The sequence below is a fragment of the Piliocolobus tephrosceles genome, chromosome 15 (assembly GCF_002776525.5).
Source record: "Piliocolobus tephrosceles isolate RC106 chromosome 15, ASM277652v3, whole genome shotgun sequence".
Taxonomy (NCBI): domain Eukaryota; kingdom Metazoa; phylum Chordata; class Mammalia; order Primates; family Cercopithecidae; genus Piliocolobus; species Piliocolobus tephrosceles.
This window is the reverse complement of record NC_045448.1, coordinates 18,654,576-18,666,632: the sequence shown is the minus strand read 5'-3', so window position 1 is coordinate 18,666,632 and position 12,057 is coordinate 18,654,576.

The following is a 12,057-nucleotide window of genomic DNA, read 5'->3' as shown; positions in this document are numbered from 1 at the left end:
GGAGGATGGGTAGACTTCAAGTCATCTGTGAAGTTAATGGTTTTAGATACAGGCACGCCCTATGTCTTGTAGTTCCCTTCTAGACAGAGGAAAACCCGTATCTAAAGGGGTAAGAAAAATGCTCTGTGTATAATAATTATGGTAAGCAGAATTCCAATTTGATCTCCAGTGAATCCCATCCTTGTATAAGCCTCTCCTTTTGACTGCAGATGGAACTCTAGGCTTGCTTTGTCAGAGGTGGTGGATGTCATTCCCATAATTATGTTATGTTGTATGGCAAAGGCGTGGAAATACTCACTCCTGTGTTTGTGTTTCTTTATATAAGACTCCATCTCAGCACAGTGGAGAGAGATTTCCTGCCACCTTTGAAGAAATGAGTTGCCATTTGTGAGAATTCCACTTGGCAAGGAAGTATGGGACCCTCTAGGAATCGAGAGCATTCCCCAGCTGAAGACAACAAAAAATAAGAACCTCAATCTTACAACTCCAAGGAACTACATGCCATTAGATTGGTGCAAGAATAATTGTGGTTTCTGTCATGAAAAGTATGGTAAAAACCACAATTACTTTTGCACCGACCTAATACCAACAAGCAGATGAGCTTGGAAAACACCGCTGAACTCCAGAAAGGAAAGTAGCTCAGGGCATACCTAGAGTGTAGTCTTGCAAGAGCCTGAGCAGAGGATCCAGCTGACACATGCCTGGACTCTAGACCAATAGATAGTAAGATAGTAAAGGGATGTTTCTCCAGCCACCAAATTTGTGGTAATTTGTTGCACAGCAATAGAAATATGATACTATAAGCTATCAGGTTAAGTTTGAGCTCTGGGTACATGTTGGGGGTTGGTGGGATGGAAGGCTGAAAAGATTGGGAAGAGACAATTTAGTCTAGTCGAAATTAGAATCTATGCACTGAATGTAATCTTATTCAAATTAGAACTAAATGAAATTCCAGTGGTTGGGACAATGTTGGAAAACACCATGTGAACTACCATGTTCTGTGGTAATGGTCGTGGCATAGTTTGGGCAGTAAGAGGGAGACTGAATATTCACAAACTGGTAGGAGTTATCCCCATACTGTCTTTCTGGCACTTGCCTAGCTTGTGCAAGTTTGCAGCCATTGCCAGGATTTTCTATGGGGCTCCTCCACTCTTTTTGAAGTTGTTAAAGTCTCACAGCACAAGGTAGTGGAGAAGCACAAGGCAGGAATGAACTATGGTTAGACAGAAGTACCACAGAATTCTGGAAGTTTGAGGTGGGTAGAAGCCTTAAAGGTATGTCTCCTGTTTCTCTCTATGATGCATGGCCCTTCTCTATAAAGTTTCTGATACATGTACATCCGCCCAAATTACTAACCGATGGCTCACTGCTGTGGAAAGACTGGATTGTTAAAGCACGTCAGTCACGAGCAGCTTTATTAATCTGAGCTGTAATTTAATGAAATGGCAATTGTCAGAGGTGAGAGGTGCCTTTAAGATGATCAGTTTAAAAGAGGAGAAAACAAGACCCATATAGGAGAAGGTAATTATACATGCTCCCATAGTCACTCGATAACAGGGCCAGATAGAACCAGCACCCCTTCTACCAGCAGCCTCTCAAGTATGGAACTGACAAATCAAGGAGGAAGGATTTATTTAAACATGCTATTAGGTACAAAATATGGCCGACTTTGCCTTTCGAAATTTATATCCAAACCCAACAATTACCCAAGCATTGCTATGGCTTACTAGAGAGAGCCCTGTCAAGTTGGTTACGAGTACATATACCCTTCTGCCATTTGTTCTTCTTGACTATTTCTACTTCCCTTTATTTGTTGAGTATATATTTACTGCATAAATGTGAATCTTTTCCTTTAGAAAAGCAGGGCTAGCAGTAGGTTCATGTTTACTTCTAGGGCTGTCCTCTTAATATTAGGGGGTGACATCCCTTCTTATCTATGAAACATGCTTTTCTCTCTCTGGGCACAGTTCTCATTGGCTTCCTCTCAATTTCAAGTAGATGCTGAAAATAAAAATCTGCCGAGCACTCCAATTATAGTTGCTCTCCAAAACCAGAGCAGCAGAATTGCACCACTAGAATGACACATGAATGTTGGAATGACAGTTGAGGAAATGATACAGCTCAGAATCACCCAACACGGGCACTCTTATCTGCAAAGCAACTTCTGTCTCTTCTTTCGTCTGAAATTCTCCCATAGGAAAGACACAGAGGAAGGGACAAGAAAGAGAAAAAAGGAAAAAGGAGCATGGGAGGAAGGAAAATTGAGGAAGAGAGGCACAGTAAAGTATTGAAAGAAGAGAAAAGAAAGGGAACATATAACGTTAGATTTTTTTTTTCCTGACTCAAAACATTAAAAGCAATTTATCAACCTGTGTGTGCACCCAGACATATTTCCCTTTATTGGAATGCTGTGGCTACTTCAGTCGCACAACCAGCCGCCCATTAAACACAGATTGATATCCTGGAAATTTGGGTAGAAGTCAGTGACTATCTTAAAATGAAGTGAAATTCCTGTAGCCAGGATGGCTGAGTGAAGCCCCTTGCACCCTACTGTAGGGTCTGTCCAAGGCTTCATCTGAAGGAAATGACAAATAGCCACTCCCCAATAGCAGAATTGCCCCCCTGAGAAGCATTCCTGGGAAAGAGCATAAAACCACAATCAAATGACCATGCTGCTTCCCATATTAAGTGAGTGGTTCATGTGTGGGCTTTGGACAGAAGTCTAAATCTCCAGACAGACACTTGGACGGCTGTTGTTCCTAATGACTCCACTGGCCTTGACATGTGAGCAAGCAGAACATGTACCCATTAGAAGCAAATTTTTATTAGAGTGGCCATTCCAGGGATTATTAGGAACTTGTAAAGAATGTAATTACCACTTAAGCTGTATTCAGTTGAATATATTTTAACTATAATTGAAAACAAATGAATGCTTAACTGTATGGTTGGTTAGGCCTCCATAACCAACTGTTATCTTATTATTTACATTAATTAAAACAACATGCACTGGGATTTATTTGCAAGTGTGCAGTTACAATTCAATAAAGGCTCAAAACAGATTTCTTTATTTAGCATCTGCTCTTGCAGCATTGGCTCTGTGTTGGCCAGTATGATTTTTGCCACAAACTCTTCTGATCCACGGAAATGAGAAACGAGAGATGTGTATTTCTTTTCATTAAAATAAAATGAATGCTTTCAAAAAAGCATGTAAACTCATCAAGTTCTTTCTTTTCTTTGGTGTAACAGGAAGGCTCTGAATGGTTGTGGCCACCTGACCACTTTAATCTTGATGATTTTCAAAAGAAATCAGCTTTCAGCTTTTGTTGATCATTATGTGTTTGGCACTTCGAACTGCTGAGAGTATTGTATCTGTTTTTAAGCAAATGCAATCATCAAGAATATCCTAGTATTTTTTTTGCCTCATATTTGATGTTTTTTCCCAACATATTAGGAAAAAGTAATTTTAGGGGAGTTTTCTGTAATTCTTTAACTTGCCTTCTGAGGAAATCTCTAAGAGCCTATATTGGAAATACTGGAGCTGACTCTAGCTCCCTTGTTCAATGCAATACTGGGACATGACTTTGTGTCCCTGGACTTTAATTTTGCAATCTGCAAAAACAGGGATAAAAATTTGGTCTTATCTACCTAGCAGGGATATGTTGAGACTGCAGAAGATAGCACTGGAAGGGTTTTGAAATCTATCACGAATATCCCAGAGGTCAGGATCATGACCCATGGTCATCACAGACCCATGAAGTTGGTCTTCAGTGAAGGCAGCAAGAGTCTGACACTTAGTAGATGCTCCATTAATGTTTCTTGAACGGTTTTATGGTATGCATTTTTACTACTTATCGAGGTACATTTAGGGCAAGCAGAAATGAACCTCAACCTCAGTTGTGAGGATTTATGTAGTTTGAAAGAAAAGTGCATGTGTTTGCCACAGTGAGCTGCAGGAATGCCTCCTGAAGAGCATTCTGCAAGTGTCTTTTCCACCTGTCCTTCCACGGTTTTCCTTGATTCTGTTGTCACAGCTAGCTAACTGATTCTTTGGAGGCATTGCCCTGTTTCATTTTGCTTGTGGTCATCAACCTTATTGTCAATTTAAGGGACATCTTTGCTTAGCTAAACACAAATATCCGTACATTATTACATCTTCCAGTGACCACAGGACGTGGCAATGAGAGAGGCGAACCTGAGGGCAGCGCCCAGAAGAAGAAGAAGATGTGCCACAGAGAGGACAGGAGCTCAGGATTCAAAATTATTTAAAAGATTCTGTCATAAGATCCTGACAGAGATGGGGCAAAGGGATTTAATTTTAAGGAACCAAATTCTAGGAAATCAGAACTAGTTACAGGTGAAGTTCTGGTAAATTATCCTTTATAAAACAACTACAAAATGGACATGGCAGACAAGATTTCATCAAACCTGATCTTAGTCTACTTTCCCACCTTGGTTAGTCATCACTCTCACCACCTGTTTACTCATGAGACACATATAATCTACATGTGAACAGGCAGCAATGTCCCCTTCTCTGAACACGTCATATTTTTATTCTTGGGTGCCTTTGTACCTACCGTTATCTCTGCCTGGAATACCTACTTCCTGTCTCCCTCGGAAGCTCAGAGTTTTATGACGATATAATTTCATGTCTGCCTCCTCCACAACCCATGAGCCTCTTGAGGGCAGACTCTCGTCTCAATCAGTTTTACACTCTCGAATCTCAGTCAGGTGCTGGCAGGGAGTGTTTACTTACTGAAGGCATATATGTCATTGGTGTCGGATACAACTTTCTGTGAAGATGTGAATGTTCTAGATGTATGCTGTCTGGTCCAACAGCCACTAGCTATATGTGATTATTGAGCACCTGAAGTGTGGCTAGTGCAACTGAGGAGCTAAAGTTTTAATTTTAATAAATTTAAATAGTCACATGTGACTAGTGACTGCTGCACTGGACAACACAGCTATAGGTAATGATAAAAGAATGGCCAAAAGAGATTCTAAGAAATGCTGCTCACGATCTATGACAAGAGGACTGGTATAAACCCAAACGAGTGAGACCAGAGATGAGAAAGGGCATTCTACTCAACCCCATTTCTCCCTCATGCGATGTTGATCATGTAGTTCTGCAGCTAGCTTGGAAGCCAGAAGATGCCAGTATGCATAGCTGTGCTTTCTCTCCCTGAGTTGACTCCACTCCTGAATGGTCAACACACTCTGTTGGGTTGGTGCCTGTAAAAAGAATCCTTTCCATAAAGTATGAAGAGGGCTTTGGAAAGGGAATCAAATCCAGCGGCAAGGGAGGGAATGAACTTCTTAGAGTCCACTGAAGGAGCCCTTTTAATACAAGGCAGTGCTGTAAGACCCTTCTCAGGGTGGAGTTGCCTTGTCTTTGGCACACCATTCCTGAAAGGCCAGGAAGGGCCCAGCTCAGACAGGGAGACAGAGAATGTCTGGGTTGGGAAAGAGAAAGAGCACTGCAGGGTCACCAGTTGGAACAGACTGAAACCAAACCCAGCTGGAGGTCAGGCGACATGCTTTCCAGATGTCTCCCAGGGACTGGCTCCCATTACTTTCTGCAAAAGAGGTGCTTGCAATTAAAGTGAAATCACCACAGCTCCATAGTCATGTCTTTGACTCCCTAACACTGCCCCGTCCTTGCTGGGGAGTATTTAAATGTTCATCACCTTGAGAGTTTCTGACCATGGCTTCAGAAGATCCATGAGTCCCCAGAATGGTAGGTCAATTTTGTGTGTATAAGTATTTTCTAGAAAAATGAATCAAAGCATTTGTAAAATGTTCAAGATTTATAAATCAAAAGATTTAGAACTGCTGTTCTATTTTACATTCTACCTGCCCTGTCTCATACAAAGACCCAAAGGCTAAGAGAGCAAAAATGACATTTCCCAGGCCATGCACTGAGTCAGTGGCAGAACAAGAATGGAAGAGGAGAGACCAAAGGGTAGAGCTCATAGCTCCTCATCAGAGATCCCAGCCTCTCTTCCCCAGCAATCATCAGCACTTTTGAAAGTAGTTGGTCTACCTAATATGCACCCATCATGTCAATGTCAGCCTTTATTTCTCCAGTCTTCATAATATATCGTGAGAAACTTAGTTGTGCTTGGGTGAAGTCCAGAGTGAAAGTCAGGTTTTCATGATTCTCAGTGGTCTCTGGAAACTGCAGAATTAACACAAATAATCTGTTCATTCTCAAAGCAACCAAATATTATCTGTAGACTGAATAAATTACATTTTCCACATACAAATGAGTGCCTTAAAATGAATGCAGATGCTATTGAGATAAAACAAAATGCTAATTTATCTAAAGTTAATTTATTTCAAACAAAGCACTAAAAGTTAAACAACCACAATTGGGGCTACAAGTTTTGAAGTATTTTGATACCATAAAGGAATCCTCACACTCACAAGAGTATGAACCATTAAAGTACGTCTACTATATTCTCCTGATTTGGCAATGAATAAATAAAGTAAGTTCAAGTTTATTTCTCTATAACTAGTGTTTCAAATGTTTTTTCTATTCATTAAATAAAAAAAGCTGTTGACATATCTCAAGTGACGGTGCCCTATCCCATGACCAGGGTCCCTAATGCTGCCAGGCATTCTCCATTTCATGGAGGCTGCTGCCACTTAGAAGAAGCACACAGGTTTCTGATTTGTAAGAATAGGACGTAGGTACCCCTAGGTATCATTTCTAGGGATATTGGCCTTATCTGTGTGTAGATGGGTTGAGGTTATAATAGCTTTTTCAAAACTGAGGACAACTGGTACAGCTATGGATTATAATGGGAAGGTGGCTCTGGGGTTGACTGGATCCCATTCTGCCAACTGCATGATGGGCAGACTGTCTCATCCTAGGTCCCAGAAGGAAACAAATGGCCAGTGCAATCTTCCTGGTTTCCTTATAATAAAGACACCATTTATTATGCTCTCCGCTTTGATTATTCTCACTGAGATTTTTCATAAATAAAAACAAATTTGTGGATTATACAGTTATGCATATGTAAAACATACTTGTTGGGACCCTCCAGTTGTCTCACATCATTGTTTTCTCCCGAAAGTCCTTAATTAAATTCTAGGCCAAATAAATCCAAGGGAATAAGACCACACATAGTACTTTAAACTGTGTTTTAGGAGATGATGGATAATGCCCTCACGGTAGCAGCTTCTTAAAGACATTTCAACTCAGAGTTGTTTGTTTAGACATCTAGAGACAGGCACCCCATTCTGCAACTAGAGCACAGAGGACCTCCTTCTGCCTGAGTTTTTGGAAGTAAACAGACAAATGGCCCTGGTCCTGCTATAGGAGGCACACATGACATCTCCGCAAGAAGACTGTGGGGTTGCTTGCCAAAAGGAAGTTAACACCAGCAGGGACTGCAAGGGCAGCAGAAATTCTGTTATAAGGAAGCAGGCTCACTAGGAAAATGCATGCAGGTCTTGCTAAGTTTATTTATAGACCGAGTGGCTCACATGCACCAGACCCACTCCTCGCCCAACATTGGCAGACATGACTCTCTAGTGTTTTACGTCCTCCAGAGTTAGCATAGGCTTTGGGGCTCTATGTCCTTTTTTCCAGCCAATAGCCACCATCTTGTAATGTCACCGTTCCTTCCACTTAACACTTTTTTCTCTACTATGATGCCACTACTCCTATATCTCATGTTAACATCCCTTCAGTCATCCATTCCTCATCATAATGGATTTTCAGACTTTTTTCTCCAGAAAGTAGTTTTGACAGTGATCTGTTGGACATAATCATGAATAGTTTGATTGCTAATGAGAAGGCAAAGAATATTATGTCATCAAGGTGAGTGAAGATGATGGGAGATGAAAAAGGGAACTCTATATCAGCCTACTTCAATGGACCAAATACCTATATGTGTTTTGGGAGTTGAGTTCCAGGTGTAAGAAGTTACCAGGGCCATATATGATTAGACTTGGAAATAAGTTCTTCATATAGCACTTCACATCATGGGCTTTTCTGATCATTTATCTTGCTTTTATCAACTACTAATCAAAGCCAGTAGGGATAGATAACTACTGACTCCACCCCTAACCAAAGCAGGATTTCATAATACCTGATTACAAATACGCCTTGTACTTGACATACTCTTGGAATTTTTGCATTCCCAGAAATAGAAGAAAGAAGCTTACAATGTCCACCCAATTTACTAAGAAAGAGATGAGTTTTGGAGGTTTAGAATGATGTGGTTTGGACCAAAAGATATGATTGGTAAGTGTCACAAAAGTGCCATGTAAATCTGGAAGATGGTACTTTTACAGATGCTTGAAATAGTCCCAGCCCAGCAAACCCAGTTGATAACGAGTATCTTTTGTCAACAGAGGAGGCCTCCTGAAACTAATTTATGAAAGTAGTTAACAGTGGATCAAGTGCTTTCAACCACAGGATGTTGAGGATTTTTCACTATAGACTGAACTTTTAGAAATAACATTTGTCAATGTTGTTTTTATAAGATGATTGATTATTTTAGTTAGCAAGAACTTCATGAACACCTACACTAGATGGATCAGTAACACAAACATGAAAACAGGCTTAGTTTTGGGTATGAGGCACACCCACATTCAAATGGCTTCTAGGGAGCACACTTGGTCGTTGGTTTGAAAGTTAATTCAACACAAAAATATCTTTCTGAACAAAATTTCTGTAAATAAGAAAACATATAAACCCAGAATGATAGCAATGGAAACACAAATTTCAGTTTCTACAAAAATAGTTTTTTTAAAGATCATAGAAGATGAGAAAATTAAAAAGGAAACATACTGGCATATTATAATTGTATGGCTATTTTTTCTCATTTTATATTTAAAGAAACTTAGGCTCAGGTAGGGAAGGGACATTTTTGAAGTAACAGAGTAAAAAATTTCATAAAATTCCAACTTAACTCCAAGTCTAGTATGTTGCTCCTTTCTCTCCTAATCTTCATTGTTTTCCTATTGCCTTCCTGCTACTGGTAACAGTTTTGAGTTTTTTTGTACTGAGGCACTGATGAGGCCAGGGGAAAGTGCACAGGAAGTCATCATTTGCCTGCACATAAGCAACCAGGCTTTTTATTCCCTCAGTTGAAAATGCAGGCTGTTTTTTAGTTGGGTGACATAGCAATTAAAACATTCTATATGACTGAACATTCTGGTCACCTCTACCGAGGGTTATATTTCCCACATGTACTTTTCCACAGAAGCCGTCGTAGAGCTGTGGTGTGATTCTTTCTTCCCTTCCCTCCAGTTGTCTGGGTCTTTCCCGCACATTGTAAGGAATAGGACAGTCCCTCTGATGTGCTGGTACCTGGCCACCATGCAGATCATGTGGGGAGAGAGGCAGGCTGCTTCAGGGAATCCTGCCACAGAGGCTGGGTGGGAGAGAACAGGAGCTCCGATATGAAGAACGGGGACAAGGGAGCAAGGTAGAGCAGCACCAGCATTTTCAGAGTCAAGGCAAGAAACTGTGAGAAGCCCATCTTAGAAACCCTCTTCTCTGAGCTATCCCAATAATGCGATTTTATTATACTGTTGGGCCCCAAGATAACATTCTTCTACCAGGAAGAGGGAGATTGACTACTTTATCAGTCATTAATTTTGGTAAGTATTTTCGAGTCTTATTCATATAATAAAAACTAGACTAGATGGAAAAACAACTGGCAAACTGTGTGTGTGTATGTGTGTATTATTTATCATATATATCACATGTATGATATATATGTGATATATATGATAATTGATAATTCCTTGACTGAGAGTCCCACCAGAGAGCTCTTGCAGTGGCTGGTTTCAAACACCTCTGGTAGCTCCAACAATGACATACACCTCTGTACTCTCACCCTGGTCTCAGCATAGAGGCCTGAGAATACTTGCATTTTCTTTTCCTTAAGAACAAAGATAATCAGTCCTGTTTTTATTCACATGTTTCCTCTTATTTTATCCTTTGCCAGGACCCCCTGAGGCAGATCCCAGGTAATTCTGGCAGTTACAGGCTACCTCGGAATAGGGCTATTTTTTGTTTGCTGTCTGGGTCAGGTCCAGAGCAGCTTTATGGACGACCCTTTATATGCTCATCCTGGGTTATCATGGAGTTCACAAAGGAGGAATACCTGGTGTTCTAACAAAGTTATTCAGGAAAAGAAAGAATAGCACTGGTATTCATTTGCCAGGTATATATTTATGAAAATAGGGCTCAGTGTTGGAAATAGAAAGAAATAGATAATCCCTGCTGTGGAGAGGCCCACACTGTGGTGGGAAAGCAGACATGGAAACAGGCAATCACAAAGTGTTGTGCTGCTAGCAGACAGGTATGCATGCAGTATAATAGTAGCATAGAGAATAAAATCATCTCCCATGTGAGAAGGAGTCATAAAAGAGGTGAGAACTGAGTTGAGCTATAAGGAATAATCTAGGGTTTACCAATCTAGGAAAGGGTAAAAAACATAAACAGACAAAAGACACAGCATATGCAATACTGCAGAATACATATTGTAGTTAATCTATTACTCTAACTCAAGTGGGATAAGGTGTAGTCTATATTTCTCTCTGAAGCCATTGCAATTTTCCCTTCACCTATTGGATTTGTTGTTTGTTTTGAGAAATAAATAGATAAGGGCAGCGTGGGATAGGGAGATAAATAAGAAAAAAAGTAAATTTGCTAGACCCTTGCTTACATTATTACCACACTAAAAGAAAGATGGGAAAAATCTCCTTCAAAGTCACTGATTCATTTGTGCAAACCCCTAGTAACACCTAGCAACTTCCTATTATTGAAATTGTGAAACTAAGCCTGGAATGGAACATTCGATATCAACCTTAGTCATTGATCCCATTGATTCAGCATAGTGCTTCATGGAATCCAGGAGATTGCCTAGAGCAGGATTCATTATTTCTGTTTCCCCCAAAGTGCCAGCAAAGCACCTTCAAGTGGAGCCAGCTGATCTGAACAGCATTTGAGCACGCGGTGCTCCCATGAGTTACCAGTATGTGAGTTACAGGCAAGATGTGCACACAGGGATAGACACCACTGACTCCAAGAGGCCCTCAAGGGAGGAAGACTTCTTGGTCCATCAAGTTTGGTAATACACCTGGATCCTTCAGCAATGGTGTACAAAAGAACTCTCCCTGAAGAATAGGTTCCTGAATGCAACATTATTTATGGAAAGTGAAGCAGTACAGCGAAGGACCTGGCCTCCTCCTTTCTCCTGGGCTCTGAGTAACTCCCTTGGGAAGGCTGTCCAATCATGGCAGTCAGAGGTTATGTCCAAGTGTTGTTTGAGGGGAGCAACAAAGAGCCAACTGCAGGTGTAGGCATGCCCCCTCCTCCATCCTAGGCCTTCTGGAGAAGGCTGTGCTTTCTGAGAAAGGCCTAATGAAAAGGATCAAGCTCACACAGAGTCCCTGCTGTGCAGGAAGATTGCTTCCAAGAAGCGATTCATTTTTAGTTTAACAACTGTGCGTTTGGTCCCCACACAATTTATCTTCATGCAAAATCACATACCTGTGTGCCAGATGTGCACAGCTGTATATGAGCAACTGCTGATCTATCTGTATCACATGCCAAGTGCCTGTTTCTTTAAATTAGGGTGGGTTGAGATTTGGGCCGTGTGAAAATTTCATTTTGAAACCAGAAACCAAGCAAGCCCTGACTATGGGGCCGGGGTCGGGGGTGGGTGGTGATTTGAGCATAGTATGATGACGAACCAAGGTTGACTTAGTCTTTTTCAGGACCCCCCAGATACTCCCCCTTTCACGACCCCTAAGATTCAGCTGCATTCTAGGTCTGGAGAGGTTAGGCTATCTGGAGACTTAGTTCTGCCAAAGTGTGCGGCCCTTGTAAATGCCTGTGGTGAAACTGCAAAACCTCTGCCCAGCCCTCAGGAGCTCTTGAAGCAAAATAGAACTTGACATGTTTAGATGGTGTTTCAGTTTTTACCCTCTGAATTCAGAAGAAGCAAGATCACAGTACACGAAATGAGGGCTACTACCCCAGTAGCAGGGCATTGCAATCCACCCAAGAGCAGGCAACTAAAGTGATGAGGG